Source organism: Dendropsophus ebraccatus, chromosome 10 (genome assembly GCF_027789765.1).
Source record: "Dendropsophus ebraccatus isolate aDenEbr1 chromosome 10, aDenEbr1.pat, whole genome shotgun sequence".
In the NCBI taxonomy this organism is placed as follows: domain Eukaryota; kingdom Metazoa; phylum Chordata; class Amphibia; order Anura; family Hylidae; genus Dendropsophus; species Dendropsophus ebraccatus.
Window position 1 is genome coordinate 46,692,481 of NC_091463.1, and position 19,051 is coordinate 46,711,531.

The window sequence follows — 19,051 nt, forward strand, 5'->3', positions numbered from 1 at the left end:
AGGTTTTCGGGAACTGCTTGGGTCCTGTTGCAATCAGGTGTCAGCCCCTATGCAAAAGCGAGACTGAAAGGCAGGCCCAGTGGTCTCCAGGGAGGAGTCACCGAACATTCCTGAGACTGGGGAAATGTCATTTACATGCTGAACCTAGCATAGTTCTACACCCCCATCCAGGAGAAAAGAAAGGCATTGGGGAAGGGGGTTAGTTACACTTGTTTAAATATGATCCGAGCCCTGCTTCATACTGATGTGGCTGATGAGCCTCCATTCTCAGCAGCTTAGATCTGAACAGGTAGGAGCAGAATAATAATATTAGAATGACCATCATCACTCCACCATTATAAGTGGTTGCAGAACTATGTGCATTGACTCTATGTATCATCTATGGGAAATACCTTGTTCTGTAAACTAAAATGTAAGAAACAGATCATTTAGGACCTTCCTAGACAAAGCATCTCCATAGATCTGGACTGGCGTTACACTTGACAACGTCCACAATGATTATTATAGTGCGAAAGACAATGTATGATCCTAGTCATTGTGATATGGTTACCTTTACATGGCAGTAGTTTGTTTAGAAGCATTGGCCTAGATTTATCGGTCTGTGTAAACAAACACTGGTGTCATTTGCCCACAGTCAGCTCAGATTATGTTTTACCGTCACTTGTTATGATACCAAAGCTGAGCTGTGATTGGTTGCTTGGGGCAAATTCCACCAATTTAAAGTGGCTGTTCCAGGATAGGGCATAACTTACTGATTGCAGGGGTTCTCAAGGATGGGAACCTGACTTTCCTACTGATTGGAGCAGTGGTGGGCATTAATTTTCTGTAGGAGCGGCCAGAGATAGCTAAGTGTTGTTCTCTGCAATCTTTGGCCGCTCCCATGGAGTATACATGCGTGACCATCACTGCATTCTGAGGAGAGACTAAGGGGCATTAAGGGGCCTGTCCTTAAAATTGTGGGAGATCACAGCAAGCATGACCTATCCTAAAGGATAGGGCATAACTTCATTTCATTGAACGACCCCTTTTTTATTGATTGATGATAACACTGTGACCTCCAGAGCCTCATTGATGAAGGTTTAGGCCATTTTCACAGAATAGTACTGGGTCAGTATTTTGTATCAGTAGTTATAAGCCCAAAGCCGGAGTGGAACAAACACTGAAAAATATATGATTGAAAGATGCGTATATATTCTGTTTTTGGGTCTACTTCTCATTTTGGGTTACACACAGTGGGGGAGATTTATCAAACATGGTGTAAAGTGAAACTGGCTCAGTTGCTCCTAGCAACCAGTCAGATTCCACCTTTCATTCCTCACAGATTCTGTAAAATGAAAGGTAGAATCTGGTTGCTAGGGGCAACTGAGACAGTTTTATTTTACACCATGTTTGATAAATCTCCCCCAGTATATGTAAAATATGGACCAAATTACTATTATGCAAGAAAGGTCTTAGGACAGAGTCACATGCGCACAATATGACCATCCAGTTTTTGGCAGTTTGATGGGCATTTTTTGGATGTCCGTCATTTTGAGCCCAAATAACAGACGATATTATGAAATAACGGCTGTTATTTTGAAATAACAACTGTTATTAGGCCTTGAAATGATGGACGTCCAAAATGGGTAGGTCAAACAACCAAAAAAGACGTGAGGTCATGGACTCTGGATGCATTTTTATGCCTGTATAATGATACAAACTGAATGCATCACTATGAAGCTGTCAGTGTGCGTTGTTAGACCAGGATTTGTGGTCATAGCTCAAAGTCAACAAGAAAGTCAACAAGACAATTGGTTTGTCATTTTTACCCAACTTTTGGTCTTATGCAAAGAGTACAACATCTAAAGAGGTAGTAGTATGTACACCACTGCCATCACAGCTCTCCAGGCACCAGAAGCCACGTGTCAATAAATGTAGCAATTACTGAAAATAACTGGAGGAGCTAGAATAGATTCCATGTCAAACTGTACAGATTTTCTTTCATTTATGTTTCTTTCAGAAGTAGACCCTGCCAGTTTGTCACTCTCTGTAAATCCCAGTAAATCCATTAAGCCACATCACAGTAGGGCAAAACCTTAAGTGGAAAACAGAGAAAAAAGATTTTGACTCCTGTTTTGACTCCTGATTTACAGTGTCTTCCAAATACTGATGCAGAATATTGTTATGTTACAATGGCCTTCCAATAGAGAGTGACTGGACCTGATGGCCTATGCATCACTAGTGGCTAGGGGTTCAATATGCTTTCAGTAATGGTATTTGCACTAGTCAGGGGTTTATGACACATCCTACCAGCATGAAGTGAAATGATCTATAACAAAAACCTTTAAAACATATTTGAATGCAAAACTAACAGACTCAGGAATTACTATTGGGTGACAGTGCATTGTGCTAGACTTATCCATGTATTGCTTTTTCATGTCATGTCTATTTATATACTTATCTTGTATGGCAGACTCAAAAAAGTTTCAGGGAAATATTGTGCACATGAGACTGTTGAGTGACTTCATGTAGTCTGTGGCCTGCGACTGTCACATGGCAGTTGCCATTGCAGCTGTCATACAACAAAAGGTCTGTTTCCCCAGCCATTCTGGGCCAGTTACTAATTTCAACCCAGAAAATATTTAATAAGATGCTTAACTTACAGATACAACAATGTGTTCTTAGAAAATAAGCTGTGAAAGTCAAGTTGACACTATTGGATCCATCAGCAAAGCTGTAACAACTGTAAAGACATTACAGTTGAGGTAATAGCTGTCTGGTCTCCTCCCCCCATACATAAATATAGTCCAGGAGAATGTGTCACCTCTATACTCTATGGTCACAAAGGGCTAATTATACAATATTCATTTTTTAATAACAAACAGCTCTAAGTAAAGCTCATTTCATTGCACAGTTTTTACTTTATCTAATGTCCACTATTGGAATAGTATGTTTCTTTCTCTCCAGATTTTCTGTTCTGCATGTGAATTTGACAATATCCCAAAAGGCTGAAATCCAGTTTAATTAAAGGGAACCAATCACCTTCCTAATAGAGTGTGACTTCAATACCTTACAGCTGCCGGCATAGCTCACCGATACTGTGCTTGGTAGACTTTGGCGGGGCAGCAATTTCAAAATATCGATGCTGTATCCTCCATCCAGGTGCCTGATAAGTAGACATGAGGGCGGAGCTACAGTGGTATGTTGTCATGCTGCCTCCACCCTCTACTACCAGCTCCTCACACTTGATTGGCAGCCAGAGCTCTGGGCATTGCAGTAAGTTCCCAGCACTCAGGCTGCCAATCCATATTAATCAACATGGATGTTTGGAAACTGCCACCCCGCCGGAGTCTGCTGGGCACATACCATTTGCAGAGCCTCATTTTAAACCTTTAACAGCTAAAGAATAGAGAGTAAAATCAGAAAAATGGCTGTCTTTATTTTTCTGCCATTTATAATTCAAGATGAGGCTCAAAAAAATAATGTTAAAATGGTTAGGCCACATTCGCACATGCTGATGAACACGTGGCCAAAACTAAAATCCCACACATTCACCAATAGACATATGATGTCAATAATCCCTGCGACATTGTGCTGCCATTGATAAATGCATGGGGGCATGGTTTCAGCATGTGCTAACTTGGCCTTAGACCTTTACAAGTAGCCAGCCACGTTCCTGTTACCTACATTGTAGCCTTGCTTCCCTATCATACTAAGTGCTAAGAATTTAGTGCAGACAGGATGTCAATATTAACCTGTATCTGACTATAGTTGGTGGAAGCCTGTATATGAGTATAATTGGGGGAAGGGGGCAAACACCAATGGGCAAATGAGTCAAAATTCTGGAGTAATTTGTGCCATAAGACTGTCTTACGTGACTTGCACCAAATTTAGGCTACATTGGGGAACATAGTTGGCAAAGGCGTCCATCTTGTTATATAGATGGCCGCTAATAATGATCATGATGTTTATTAGCAACCATCTATAAAACAGCATGCCCGCTTTTGCCCGATATGTTCCCAAAGTGTTAACTCTATTTTAATTACTTCAGATACTCTATAGACATTTCCCCCTGTAACCAATAAAAGGGGCGACACTGTGTGCCTAAAACGTGCACTAATACAAATGATGCCTTCAGCTCTAATAATCGCTAAAATTTTAAATGCTTTATTAAAACATGTTAAATACCAGACATGTCAATGCATTTCAAAGTGAAAACTTGTTAATCATGGCCCATTTCAATCATGGTGAGTTTATGCCAATAAATAGTTTGTCAAAACTTAGGATAGAGAGTCTAAGAAGGTTTGTATTGCCTAAGAACCAGGCAGTTTAAAAAAAATTCGGGCCCAAGTTTCAGAAACAAATTTCAACACGAGTCTACAAAAGCTGCATATAAATGTATTAATTTTACTGCTGTGTATTGAAAATCAATGTCACTAGAACACTTGAGCAGCTGCTGGGGGATTAGGCTCAAATGTTCGCTACATGCAGGGTCCTCATAACTCAGAATTTGGGTTAACAGCATCTGTGAAGTGTCTCCGTCTATTACAAGATTCTAGCTTGTACAGGAAATTCGAACTCTTATTCATTCAAGCAACGGTGAGCTGTAAAATTACTCAATACCAGTAATGAAATAAGCCAGTAACTTATGGGAGCTCAGTGTGTCATGTCTTTCCCTCGCTGTTCATCCTGATGGTTTGATGTGGTCACATTTCTCAAAGGAAAATGGCCTGGATTACAGAAAATCTTTGTCCACATTCGCAAGAAGAGTTGATACTGGGAATTTAGCTGGGATCAGCCACTTCAAAGTAGAGCCATACTTTTGGGTATTGAAAGGAGCCTGCGTGAACATTTGCAATCCACTTCAAGAAGTCCAGATGTCCAGAACTTGAATCATCATATTGTTTTATAACAGAATTTTTTTTTATTTAAACATACAACATTAATTTTACAAGTAAACCTTCTGTGCCTCACAAGGTGGTCAAACAGCGGGATCCATTACAGGCTATATTAGCGATAGGTAATTATCACAATTGATAGTTAGAAATAGAGGACTGACCTTGTAATTGATCTTTGTAGAACACAACATGTATGTGTGTATATAACGTTTATAAAAAGTTAATTTCTCTTCATATGGTGGACTATTTGTATTCTGTGGATCTACTCTATCTCTTTCCATATTTATGAGCCTCACTTATAGATAGACAGCAGTAATTTTACAGCTTCTCTATATGAAGCCTATATATAGGCTGGAGGTCGGTTTCTTAAGTTTTTGTTTGAGCTGGACAATATGTGTGATTGATGTTCAAGACATCTGTGAATGATGAAGCCTTTTATGTTTCTTTACTTTGTCTCATAGATGAATTTGTTCTTTTGAGCTTTGAAACTCCGACCATCCCTGACCCTACCAGCGCACTTGTAGCTTCACCAGGCATCATGACTTTTAGTATTTCTTTCTGTCATGGCCTGGTCAAAGTATTCTACACCCCTAACAAATGAAGCACTTTATATACCCTTTACTGGGTGGAAGAACAGCAGTATTACTAAGATGTAACAGGCTATGTGTGCTGCTCAAAGAAGTGCAAGAAGAAACATTTTCTTCATTTTCATCCAGATATTCTTCCCAGCACATATCTTATTTTGTTCAGGAATACTGGAATAAAAAAATTGAGTAACCCCAATTCTATATATAAGCAAGCTCATAATCTATGTTCTAGAAATTGTTTTACAAATCATTTTCCCGGTAATAAAACATGCACTCTGTATAACATTGTGAATCCTCAGAAGGCACTGAGCATGTGCCAAAAAAAAGTAAAGGTGCAGGAGGCATATAAACAATTATGTTTGGCACATTTTATACGAGAAATTAGAAGGAAATGTTTCTACTATAGGGAGCAGTGAGTACATCATGTCCTATTGTGAGAACACTGCTAGTATAAAACCACACCTTCACTTCCTTAACCCATTCCATCCAGAAGTTTTTTTTTTTTTTTTTTTTATCAGCAACAATGCCTGAAAAACAAGGACACTGTTTCATAAATGATCTAGTTTTGCTACTGACTTTTTAACTAAATGTTTCATATGGGACTCTTTTTTTTTCATTTGAAATTATGTATATTTATTAACAGAAATATTAGGACATGGGCAAATAGAGGAGAAACTGTTAGGGTCGTTCTGTGGAATAGCTGTAAACGAACAAAAACTTGTTTAAATAATTAGTATGTAATTCTGTAATGTCTGATTGTCATTTTATGTATCCCCTGAATGGTAAATAATATGTTTATTTATACAGTATGTCACTATATCAATAAACATATTATTATAGAGCTTAGGCTGATCAATTGAGAATTGTGCCTTTCCTCAGGCCTAGACTGGACCTTTAACCCCTTCTTGACCAAAGGTCATTGATGCACAGATGTCCAAGTCACAGTGGAGCAGCGCTCTTCTCCTGCCTTCTCCTCTCCTCCTGCTGTCTGGGGCGTCATTTTATGCACCATGTGCTATAATTTACCAAAATATATTTGGTATCATATTGGTGTTAAAGAAAAGTCTTGATCGCTTTTTCATATTTTTTTTTCTGATATATAATTTTAAAAAATTAGCAATCCTGGTGTTTCCCCCCCCCCCCCCCTCTTTTCATTTAAACTGTTAACCATGCAGGAACAATAATGTTTCTCTTTCTCTTTTGCCTGTCAGAGAAAGTGATTGGAACCTGCGGGGGCAGTGAGGAAGTGAAGACTCTAACTTGCTGTTCTGTTCACATAGGACCGAGGATGCTAAAAATGCAGGTAATGAATGAATCACTTTATTTAATATGCAAATTAGGTTTGGTGCACTGGGGCCGGGACTACAGCCCTTAAGGCCCTATTACACAAAATGATTAGCGGCCGTATTCGGCCGATAATCATCTTGTGTAATAGAAGGAAACAATCAGCCAACATGAACAATGTCGGCAGATCGTTGTAGTCGTTTGTCTTTCAATGTGTTGAAAGAAAAATGACTAATATAGCAACTATCTGCTTCTGTCGCTCTCGTTTGCTCCTCTCAGTCATTCCATGTAATAGGGGCTTTAGTGCACTGATCAGCCTGCTGACCCGCCCATCACTGCAGAGTGCCCCCTTATCATTCATGAGAAGGAGCGAGTCAAATTGGTGTACTCAGGGCTTACTAAACAAAGTCTTGATTTTCCCAACATATACTAGTATAAAAATATACTTTTCAATAATGTTATATTACAAAGTAATATTAACTTTATTAAAGAAATATGTAAAAAGGTTCTCTAGAGTACCCCTTTAACATTATCAGACTCTGGAAAACCTTAAGACAGTACCATTTTTTTTAAAAACCTAAAGCGATAACTTTATTGTACTCTACGTTTATAAACCTGTGTTGTTTGGATGGGCTTTAAACATTCAAGCACATAGAATACAGGATAAAGGCTCACAGTCTACTATCTATAGGGTTTTACAGCTGAAAACACAGGTGCAATGAAGTTTGCACCCTAGGTGGCATCTGTTCTAATTGTGCGAGAATTCAGCTTACACCTCCACTTCACGCCCTCTTTTCACAACATTGTATTCCTTTTCTGCCATGATTTGGGTATCTAACAGTTTTGGTTATGTTACATAGCAGAAATGCCATGTGATAAACAGAATAGATAATAACGGTTAAATTATTATAGTCTTGTCTTGTCTAGGTTATTAGGCTTTGTTGCCCACCCAACCTTCACCTTTAGGAATAACAACAACAGACGTAAGTGATGTTTTTGATCAGTCAACTAAAAAAATTTGTTTAGATCAGAATAATGTCCCAATTGGTTCCAGAGGTCAATTCTATTAATGTAACAACTTTCTATGTTTGCATTGGGAAATTGTGTGGCTGGTGCTTACCTGTCACCTGTCAAGCCTGGGAAATGAAATTAAATTAGCACATGTTAAACACATACTCCATTAGGAATGTTTTGTAAGATTTTTGTTCCTGTGTGGTGGCTGATATGCTAAGTGCTTTGGTAAAAAGCTGACTCTTAATGTTGTCACACATACCTGAAAGGTTTATTCCTTGGGTGCAGGAATGTTAGAAAAACGATGTATCACAATAGAGTGTGAGAAAGTAAAAACGTGTTAGGACTGCCTTCCCTGTGTTCTTCCTACTAGCAGCAGACTTGCTTTGCATATTTTGTTTATTTGGCATTGAGCTTTTACGTGCTGGTATAAGCCTGCTAGGTCCGTAATGTAAGCATTGTTACTCTAACCACATTGTTTCAAAGTAAGGACAATAGGCCAACCCCTTTAACTCTAAAATAAATATTACAAAAAAGTATATTTTACACATTGTTATAGGTCCACTACTACATGAATTCATAGATTTGAATAATATAAAGCACAATAAAAAGATTACATTTACCAATATACATTTCTATATATTGTATTGTCAACATTCCATTCAAGAACAAAACTACACTAAAACCAAACTGTATAATGTGTATAATCTAACAATGATGCAAGATAATACATAAACGGAAGAACAACCACAATCAATTAAAACAGCATTAAGCCTTATTTATGAGATCCATAATACAAAGAAGACATATAAAAAAGGAAATAGTAACAACAACAACAAAAACAACAACAAAAAACCTTAACATTTCAGTCAGATGTGTTATATAAGGAGAACAAGGACAATCTCATATTTTATGTCTAATAGAAAAGCCATATCATAAAAGTTCATATCATTTCAGTCCTTCTTAAAGGTGAGTGCAGACATTGCATATATAGGATCTTACTAGGTAGAAATAGTAAATTGTAACCTATATTTGCCAATTGAAAACAATATTTCTCTTTGTGGTAGACAATGCTAAAAGGGTTACTTACTTAAAGCAGATAATGGCATGACCAGTTCAGGTAATGTTAGGAAAATGTCCATCAGGGTAATGAATAATTTTGTTGAACAGGTCCTATGATATACCAATAAACATAGGATAAAAGGCCCCATCCCAGAAACAAGAGACACACCCATGAGTCACTACATACTCCCATTTTATAGAAGCCTCCGGCTACACTGCCTTCTAGTCTTACCATATTTGGGACTACTAAAATGTGAGCTGCCGATATTGATTTTTATTTGGAAAAAAAAGTTTAAATTATGTACTGTTTATGTCAAAAATAATAACCTTTATTTATTGCTAACATACAGAGGGCATAAATACACTGTGAGACAAAGATTTTGTGCTGCCCATAGATTGGATGAGTTGGCATTTATTGTTTTTAGACAGGAACAGGAATTGGTGATAAGCATCAGAACAGCTATGAGACAGGAAAGGTGAGGTTTTTTAAGCTAAAAAAAATTCAGACAACCACTTTAAATACTGTATGTGGTATTGATTCTCTATCCACAGAATAAGGGATAAATGAATGAAGTCTGGGGACCTGATCACTGGGACAGGGTCTGTACAGAGTGTAATGGTTGTGCTAGGTTACTAAGGATTAGCTTCCATTGAAGTCAATGATGCCATCTATGATTGATTTCCATCTAGCCAATAAATGAAGATTCAGATAGAAACCACCCAAACACCAAAATAACAGGTGATGGTCTGTGGATACATTTTCTGAATAGACAGTGGACGTATAGACTGCACAAATACATTGAACGGGACACCTGTGAGTTAGGCCTCATGGACATGACCAAAGTCTGCTAAAAACCCCTAAATTCTCCTTCATATGCTTTATATGAGAATGGATATTTACTGTACCTCTGGGAGAAAAACTGTTCCAAGTCATCCCACGGCATATAAATCAATGTCAATCATCCAGAGCGTGGAGAAGAGGGGAGCCATGAAGCAGCATTTTAGCAGATGGGCCTGCCTCTTTGACTCTTCAGCTCAGAACAAAATAAGAGTTCTATAATTTATGAAAAGGCCATCAGCTTTCCAAAAGGTACAGTGTGTTTTATTATGCCATTGTTTCTCAGCCCATGTTTGCTGTTCATAGCATGCAGATGGGCTGACAGATTCCCTTTAAATGTGGATTTGTTGTTTACCCATGTAAATGTGGCTTATTGTTTTCCATGGGAAACCATCTCCCTGAGAAACTTGATAAAGGATGTGACAATTCATTATACAAGGAGCTCTGTAAATGACACTGTTACCATATCTAACACTTTTCTCACTGTGATGATGATGAAATGGGCAGTGAGTGTACATTATGACACACACACACACACGCACACACACACACACACACACACACACACATTGAGGCATCGTGGCATTTCTGGCCAACATTATGTTGTGCCAGGTGAAAAGAGAAGTGATGGATGATGTAGCTTGGTGCTTAGTATAAGGGCCCATTCACACTATGGAATCGGCACCGAAATTACACTCAGAACCCCTGCCCGCTGAATCCCGTCTGCTATCTCTTTTAGTAGGAGGCCTTGCGCACCTCCGTGCCTCTCCGCTCAAATGTGTACGGGCCCTTACACTGTATTCACACAGTGTAAAATAAAGGCTGCTATTTGATACTCATCGTCACTCATCGTCAAAATGACTGACATTTTAATTGGATGTCCGTCATTTAACGGCAGTTATATTATAACAATAGCCGTTATTATACGAATAATGGCCATTATTTGCCATTAAATAATAGCAATCCAATACAAAAAGTCTGTCTTTTTGATGGTGTGTAAACATAGCCTGAAGTTTGGTAGATGTGGGTCTTAAAATCCTTGCACGTGGAATTGAGCAGTGTGGAGGAGGAATAGTAAACTTATCATAACATTTGTGATATTTATATGGCATTCAGCATGTTATAAAATACCTATAGGGAGAGCTCATATGTAATATAGTCATGTGTATGAGGCCCGTAAAAATTCATGTTTTAATAGAACAGTACCTGAGTATAATCAAACACAGGTTCATCCAAACTGAGCTATTAAACTAAATGTGATAGTAATAGATAACAAGAAAAAAAATGGTGTTAAAATGAACATAAAGCACCAGCACTAATATAATCTGAACACTTTACTTACTGCTTTGTGTTATGGTTTTTATTTGACTGCAGTACAAATTACTCATTCGCAATATATTAGGTTAGATCTATTTGAGAACCACCAAGACAGTAAAATCTTATTTCCACCAGTGTTCCACAATAAATCCCTCGGAAAGGTCTCAGTGGAAGCTTTGAAGACCTCCCACTGACACGGAGCTAAACGCCTAGAAGGTTCCAATAATTCAATTTACATCACAGAGGAATATTCACTGTCAGACTCACTAAGAAAAGTGGTGCTAAATCAAACATCATCTAATCATGTTAGACAAAGTTTTGGCGTGTGATGCCACACAAACAACATGAACTAACTAAATAAAAGACACACTACATCTCATTTATTAAGAGTCAGTGAAAGCATAGGGGGAGATTTATCAAACTGGCGTAAAGTAGAATTGTCTCAGTTGCCCCTAGCAACCAGTCTGATTTTACCTTTCATTCCTCACAGATTCTTTGAAAAATGAAAGGTGGAATCTGATTGGTTGCCGGGGGCAACTTAGAAAATTCTACTTTACACCAGTGTGATAAATCTCCCCCACAGTTTATATGTGAAAAAAAGATATGATAGAGGCGTTTTCATTACTAAAATATATATGAAGAAATCAAATATACCGACATAGCTTCAGCAGTTTAACATTTGTACAAAATACTGCAAATTTTGGGCTGGGTCAACACATAGCAATATGGTCGTAGTTTTTTTTTTTTTTTTTTTTTAATCAGCGCCAGAGTACCCCTATAGGACACAGGGAGAGCTGCTGTTTAATGGTGTAAATAACTGTCGGCCCAGTCAACAGTTATCTCTCCCTTATACCCCATACACATGAATGTTTGGCGCAAGCTTATCTCTCCAAGAACAAAGGGATTGGGCTATGAAATCCATCATGCCTCACCCTATCTCCACTGACATTATCCTTTGGTGGAGACATGGAAAGGCCCCCTACACCTTTTACTAATGACTGAACCTGCTGTCAACGGTGGAATCAACTGATTTTAGTATAAAGTATATGGGGACCTTAAGATAATAGGTGACCAAAATGGACAATTTTGGCCATTTCTGCTGAGAGTCTGATATACTGCAGCCGAAAAACCCAGTATTGCACATTTGTGAGATCATACCAAATGGGGCTTAGGCTCAATGTGGGTTTTTCTATACCCCCCCCCCCCCCACACACACACACACAAAAAGTTAATTGAGCTGAGCTGTAATACCACATACAACCTGAGGACAGATGTGGTGCTGTTTGTGCAATAAAGTAACTGTGTTTTTAAAATCTTGGATAACCCATTTAATAGGCAAGATAGTGATTGTTTTATTTGATTCCTTTTGCTTATATAGCACCAACATATTCCACAGCACAGTATGGGGATTGTCCCTAACCTTTTCCTGTCCTAAATCTCAGATATACACTCTCAATCCAGTTTCACGAAAACATCCAACAGTTACATAAAAAAGGTCAAAGTGACTATAAGTGACTACAAGTCAACAACATGGTACCCATTTCCCTTTTTTTTTGGAATACAATAGAGAACCAGGAAATACTAGAGGTGACAAACATTCAGAGGCATTGCGGGGCAATAAAATCACACAGTTGTGAAAAAAATACAAAGTACTTCAAAAGCTATGGAGAAAAGAGGCGGTGGGGTCATATTAACATATTCTACAGTCCATGTGTGAGCTGAGAGTTGCACAGTGACATAAAGACATCCCAATATAGTGCAGTCTTAATAAAAAGGTGGCTATAAAAAGTTTCAGGTCATTGAATGACCTCTGATAGGGCTTTTACTGAAATTGCTTCACTTCAAGGGTGAGAATTGCCAGGTCATTAGCTTGTTAAAGTGTGTTATTGGCATCATCATCTGAAAGAATGAAAAGGGTGAAGTTTTCTTCTCACTTGCTTACTGAGACACTCAGCTAACACCACAGTCTGAGAGTCATCCACTGAACCAGCAACAGGTGATACATGGGGAAAACAAGTAACCCCAGGTCACCTGCTAAATACAGTAACCCCTCATTTATAGACTTTCCAGCTGTAATGTTAGGATACACTGTGTCACTGGATACAAAATGTGTTGCTTTGCCATTAAAGAGGTTGTAATGTCTGAACAACTCCATATGGCATTGTATATAGAAGCTTATGTAGAATGCTTAGACCAGAATGTTTTATGATGTTCGGTTACAATAAATACCAATAAAGGCTATAATAAGGTGGTATGTCTACTACTTTCGAACTGTGCATGTTCCCTCTGCACCATTTTACAGCCTGTGGCCTATTGGTGGTATTAGTGATATTAGTTTACGTTCCCATCAGTTTTTTTCACCCAATCTTTCCTCCAAAAAGCCTAGTTGGAAGAGAATACATAGCCTTGAATGTTCCTTTCCAACGCTACATTGTTACCAATGGTCACAACCCCTTAAGCAACTGAGAAATATTTGCGGTAAAGAAGATAACCTTGTTCTTATGATCACTTCTGGTTTAAAATAGTCCCCATTCAGCCATCACTAATCAAATGATGCATACTCAGGTTTGGGGTTCGGAACCTTTTGTTTTTGGGAGATAAACTGCCACCAGTGGTGTCTGGCAGCTGCTTTCTTCTATCACCTCATTCAGAATACATGCACAAGCAAGACATAAACTTTTGTAACACACCAGTGGGTGTGGACCTGCTATGTTACCTTACAGATCTGCAGAAAGAATCTGTGGAGCCTCATTTAATCTCAAAACACGTAACTAGCCAGATATCACTCCAGGGAAAGACCTAGCCAAGGGGTGGCTCCTGTAAGGAAACCACCAAAACCACCATATTAAGTGGCCCTTTTAGTCAATATCCAACCAGCTAAAGAAGACACTGTAGGCTGCTAGCAACAGTGGTCATGTGGTGGACCACCAGATTATGTTGTGCTGGTGGTTGTGATACAGCTCAGCCAGTGATGGTACTGTCGTGGCGCCAGTGCTGGTTCAGCACACAGGAGTGGTGGTGTACCTGCTTTTAGTGGTGGCTGGCTGTACCTGCCTCAAATAGTCAGTGACTGGACGCCCTTGGGCTCTTGTCACAGTGGTCTGGAGTTGAAAGATGACCCACCCAGACTGTCGGTACTGACACCCACAGACAGGGGAGAGAGCCCAAGGAGTGTGTAGCCTGTATGTGTAGGTGCTGGTGCAATGATCACCAGTAGAATAAATAAAAGGACTTTACTAATAGTTTCTTGTGATACAGGATACACTGGTAACAGATAACTTCTTTGGTACAGACTTGTGTTCACTGGATCTGTGATGGGAGATACTTTAAGTGCTGAGGTAGAGTAGCAGTGCTTGTGTAGCTCAATGTTGAGCAGTGAAGAGAAGTGTTAGGGTGCCTTCACAACTACCGTATCGCAGTAGAAAATCCGCTGCGGATCCGCAGCAGATCCGCAGCGGATTTAACTAAATGAATGAACACAGCACTAAATCCGCACTTACAAATCTGCTGCGGATCCGCAGCGGATTTGACAGTGCGTATTTAATGATGTGTTCATTCATTTAGTTAAATCTGCTGCGGATCTGCTGCGGATCCGCAGCAGATTTTCTACTGCGATACGGTAGGTGTGAAGGCACCTAAGGGTATATTCACACGGACGGGCTCGCAGCGAGAATCTCGCTGCGAGCCCGGCAGGTCCTGGCAGTTCCCATACACTACATACTTGCTGCGGTCTAAACGACCGCAGCGAGTATGTAATTATACCGCCCTTAACCCCTTCTGCTCCCGCCCGGCTCCCCCGCTGTAAGCATACATTACCTGTCCTCGCTGCACGGGTCCGGCGTCCTGCTCTCCCGACCGGCCAATCAGTGGCTGCAGCTGGGTAACACACTAATTGGCCGGGCGGGAGAGCAGGACGCCGGACCCGTGCTGCAAGGACAGGTAATGTATGCTTACAGCGGGGGAGCCGGGCGGGAGCAGAAGGGGTTAAGGGCGGTATAATTACATACTCGCTGCGGTCGTTTAGACCGCAGCAAGTATGTAGTGTATGGGAACTGCCAGGACCTGCCGGGCTCGCAGCGAGATTCTCGCTGCGAGCCCGTCCGTGTGAATATACCCTTAGGTGCCTTCACACCTACCGTATCGCAGTAGAAAATCTGCTGCGGATCCGCAGCAGATCCGCAGCAGATTTAACTAAATGAATGAACACATCATTAAATACGCACTGTCAAATCCGCTGCGGATCCGCAGCAGATTTGTAAGTGCGGATTTAGTGCTGTGTTCATTCATTTAGTTAAATCCGCTGCGGAGCCCGCCCGTGTGAATATACCCTAAAGGAGTTTGTCTTGAGAGCTCCAATTCAGGGTAGTAGTGTGGTTTGCTGGAGATACTTGAGAGAAGAAAACTTGTGAGAAGAATATTTGTGCCTGTGTTTTATCTAAACCACCTTCTGCCCTGCAGTGTTGGGATACCCTTCCTATCAGCATGACACAAGCCCCAGTCTTGGTTGAAATTATCCGGTGTCACCTGCGCTGCAAGATACAGTATGTAGACCTTCGTAAGGTTGCTTTGCTCTATCTGGGTCAGTTTATTTGTACTAGGACACTGCCCTACACTTTTCAGAGGGGTTCAATCACGGCGTGGCTGCGGTAATCTCTGAATTGTCCTCCTGTTTGGGTCTAACACCACACAGTGTCTGTATTTATAGTCTTAGAAGTGAAATTCTCTGGGTTCTCCATACATGTGTGTCTCTGACTAACAAAGGTTGACTGTCCCGGACAGGGATCCTGGCAGAGCCAGGCCCCGGCTAAGGTCAGCAGGGATGCCTGTTCTGTGTGTGTCCTACTCCTCCGAGAATCAGAGGGAAACTGACTGACTGACGCTACACTTCCTCTACCCAAGTGACTACTTCCTACCAGGGTATGTAAAAGCTCTTGTGAGTGGTGGAGAAGAGAGTGCGCAAAGAAAGAGGAACAGACATAGGTAAGAGAAAAGAAGTGTCTTCACTGGACAACAGGATCACAGAATAAAAAGGAAAAACAGTAACCCAATTTCCTGTCCATTTCCGTGGTGTTTCCATCATTTTCTGAAGCTGACAGGTTTTAAAGCAAGCTTCCCTGAGCTTGGGTCCCCTGCAAAAATGCTCAAGTTTCCCATTGACTTCAATGGGGTTCGTTTCTTGAAATGAGCAGCCGAGCAGCGGGAAATATTCGTCTCGAGTATCGAGCACACAAGCATTTTAGTACTCGCTCATCACTAAAAGGTCGCCAAGTAAGCCCCCTAACCTACTTAAAGGAGAAGTCCGGCCAAAATAATTTTTTTATATGTTATTAATTATGGAAAGCTAGACACATTTCTAATATACACTAATTATGGGAAATGCACATAAAGTGCTATTTCCCTCAATTTAGTAGATCAGGCAGACTTCAGTTTTTCTAAAAAACCGGTGACGTCACGAACCGACCCAAAGCAGGGCTGGGTGTAATTCCCATGAAGCGTCCAGTAGGGGCGCAGTGTATGGAGAAATGACATTGTAAGAATAACTATCACAAGTGCCAGCAGCCCCATTCACGGCACATAGGATGGGCCAGCAGCCCCTCAGTGAACACCCCCACCACCTAAAGACCCCCAAACTACCCCTATCAGAAGTGCCATCAGCCCCGTCCATGGCGCTTAGGACGGGGCTGGTGGCACATGTATTGCGGCTTCCCAATGTCTCCCCACCCCCGGAAAGCAGACCCCAGACCAGCCGCCCACCCCCCCTAAAACCCACAAACTTCACTATTTAGGAGTGCCAGCAGCCCCGTCCACGGCGCATAGGACGGGGCTGCTGACACTTGTAGTGCGGCTCCCTCCTCCGGCGCCATAGCAGACCTCAGACCAGCGCCCCCCCCTCTCTCCGTGCGACAAGCAGACCTAAGACCAGTGATCCCCTAGGGAGACGGGAGCCGCACTACAAGTGTCAGCAGCCCTTTCCTATGCGCCGTGGGCGGGGCTGCTGGCACTCCTAAATAGTGAAGTTTGTGGGTTTTAGGGGGGGTGGACGGCTGGTCTGGGGTCTGCTGTCTGGGGGGGGAGACAGGGGGAAGCCGCAATACATGTGCCACCAGCCCCATCCTAAGCGCCGTTGACGGGGCTGATGGCACTTCTGATAGGGGTAGTTTGGGGGTCTTTAGGTGGTCGGGGTGTTCACTGAGGGGCTGCTGGCACGGGGGCAGCTGCACCACAAGTGCCAGCAGCCCCATCCTATGTGCCGTGGATGGGGCTGCTGGCACTTGTGATAGTTATTCTTACAATGTCATTTCTTCATACACTGCGCCCCTACTGGACGCTTCATAGGAATTACACCCAGCCCTGCTCTGGGTCGGTTCGTGACGTCACTGGTTTTTAGAAAAACTGAAGTCTGCCTGATCTACTTAATTGAGGGAAATAGTACTTTATGTGCATTTCCCATAATTAGTGTATATTAGAAATGTGTCTAACTTTCTATAATTAATAACATATAAAAAAATTATTTTGGCCGGACTTCTCCTTTAAATTAGTTACATTTTCGAACCTACTCTTTTTAATCTACTATCTGCACTCACCGCAACCAAAGCTAAAGATTCTGTGTTGCCCATCAAGAGAAAGGACAATGGACCATCTGTGATTATTTTTGGAACACTTTGTACTGAAAAGTATTACATCATATTGCGCTAAAGAGTATTTAAGTAGAGTAAAATCCTTGGTTAAGTGCTGGACTCTGTGCTCATTACTCAGTCACACCTGCACCCTTACAAAGTCCAGTGCCAGTGTGTCCAGGGGTGGGTATTACCACTCCTGGCCACCGTGACAAGTGTCCATTCAAAACACCAACAAGCCCACTGCTATCACCACCTAGCAACCCCAGGTCACTGCACTGTGGTTTCTGCACAAGGCAGAGTTGCTCCCCGTGTTCTGTAACATGATGCCTGCAGACTGGACTGCGTTCTCAGTGTGGTAGGTTCCCTTAAAGGGTGCCTTAACACATAACGGATCTGCAGCGGATTTCTTGCTGCAAGATCTGCTGTGGATCCCTGCCCTGTACACTCTATGGGAAAACAAACTCGCAGCGGGATGAATGTATGTCAGCAGTTCACCTAGTTAACCCCCCGCCACCGGAGCGTATACTTCACCTTCTCCATGCTCTGGCTTGCTTCGGCTGTGGGATACCCATCTCGAATTTGCAGCGCGAAATCTCTCGCTGTGGATCCATTACGTGTGAAGGCACCCTAAGGCTGAGTTCATATGCTATAGTTTTTGTTTTGCATTGTTACTGTGAATCTCCAAGGTTTGGTTTTCAATGCAATTCTAAAAGGTGAAATACATTTTTAAAATTTTTCAACTGATCCACTTGTGTAAATGTACATTGCAAAACCGTAGCGATTCGCGGGTAAAACGTATGTTGTTCTTTGACTTGCAACATGCAGTATAAGTGCACAGTGTGTAAGCTGAGCCTAAGGCTTTATATTCCACCATCTAATGGTATATACCTAAAATTACATGTTTATTAAAATGTTCCCTTTTTGAAATACTGAACTCCTGCTAGTGGTGCACTGTGGGTTAAAGGCAGTAAAATGAGCCAACATAACAGAGTTACAAACGTTACCTAAGCAATACTAAAAACTAATAACATAAAAGTACTGATACAGGGCCCTGCGGAGCTTTGAACAACTGCCCAGTGTGCAGTTAATGGAGTCTTAAGCCTAATTTAAAACATAAAAAATAAACCATGCAGATGATGTTTGATCATTTTGTATCCAATGGCTAACAACTGCTTAATGTGGCACAAACAGAGACTTATAATGTAGGGTGTGTGCCGTCTATTACTGCAACCCTCTGCATCTGTGCAGAATAACTGCCTGAGATAAAGAACAGCCTATCCACAGGGAGCAAGCATTATACTGCTGCCAGGTGTGCTCCAGCTTACAAATCTCATGTCATTACTTCTGCTATCATCATTTATTTATGGAGCGACAACATATTTTTGCAATCGAATTCAATAGGAATAACAGCGTAGTGTAACTCTATTCACAGTGGATGGGATTCCCTTCTCTTTT

The 19,051-nt window shown here is 41.1% G+C and overlaps 1 long non-coding RNA gene across 1 annotated transcript; it reads left to right on the forward strand.

Moving 5' to 3' along the window:
* The first annotated feature begins 6,700 nt into the window (after positions 1-6,700).
* LOC138766021 (uncharacterized) lies at positions 6,701-15,517 on the forward strand. Its single transcript, XR_011358668.1, has 3 exons — positions 6,701-6,767; positions 7,676-7,731; positions 15,435-15,517. It is a non-coding gene; the product is annotated as an uncharacterized lncRNA (long non-coding RNA).
* Positions 15,518-19,051: the final 3,534 nt, after the last annotated feature.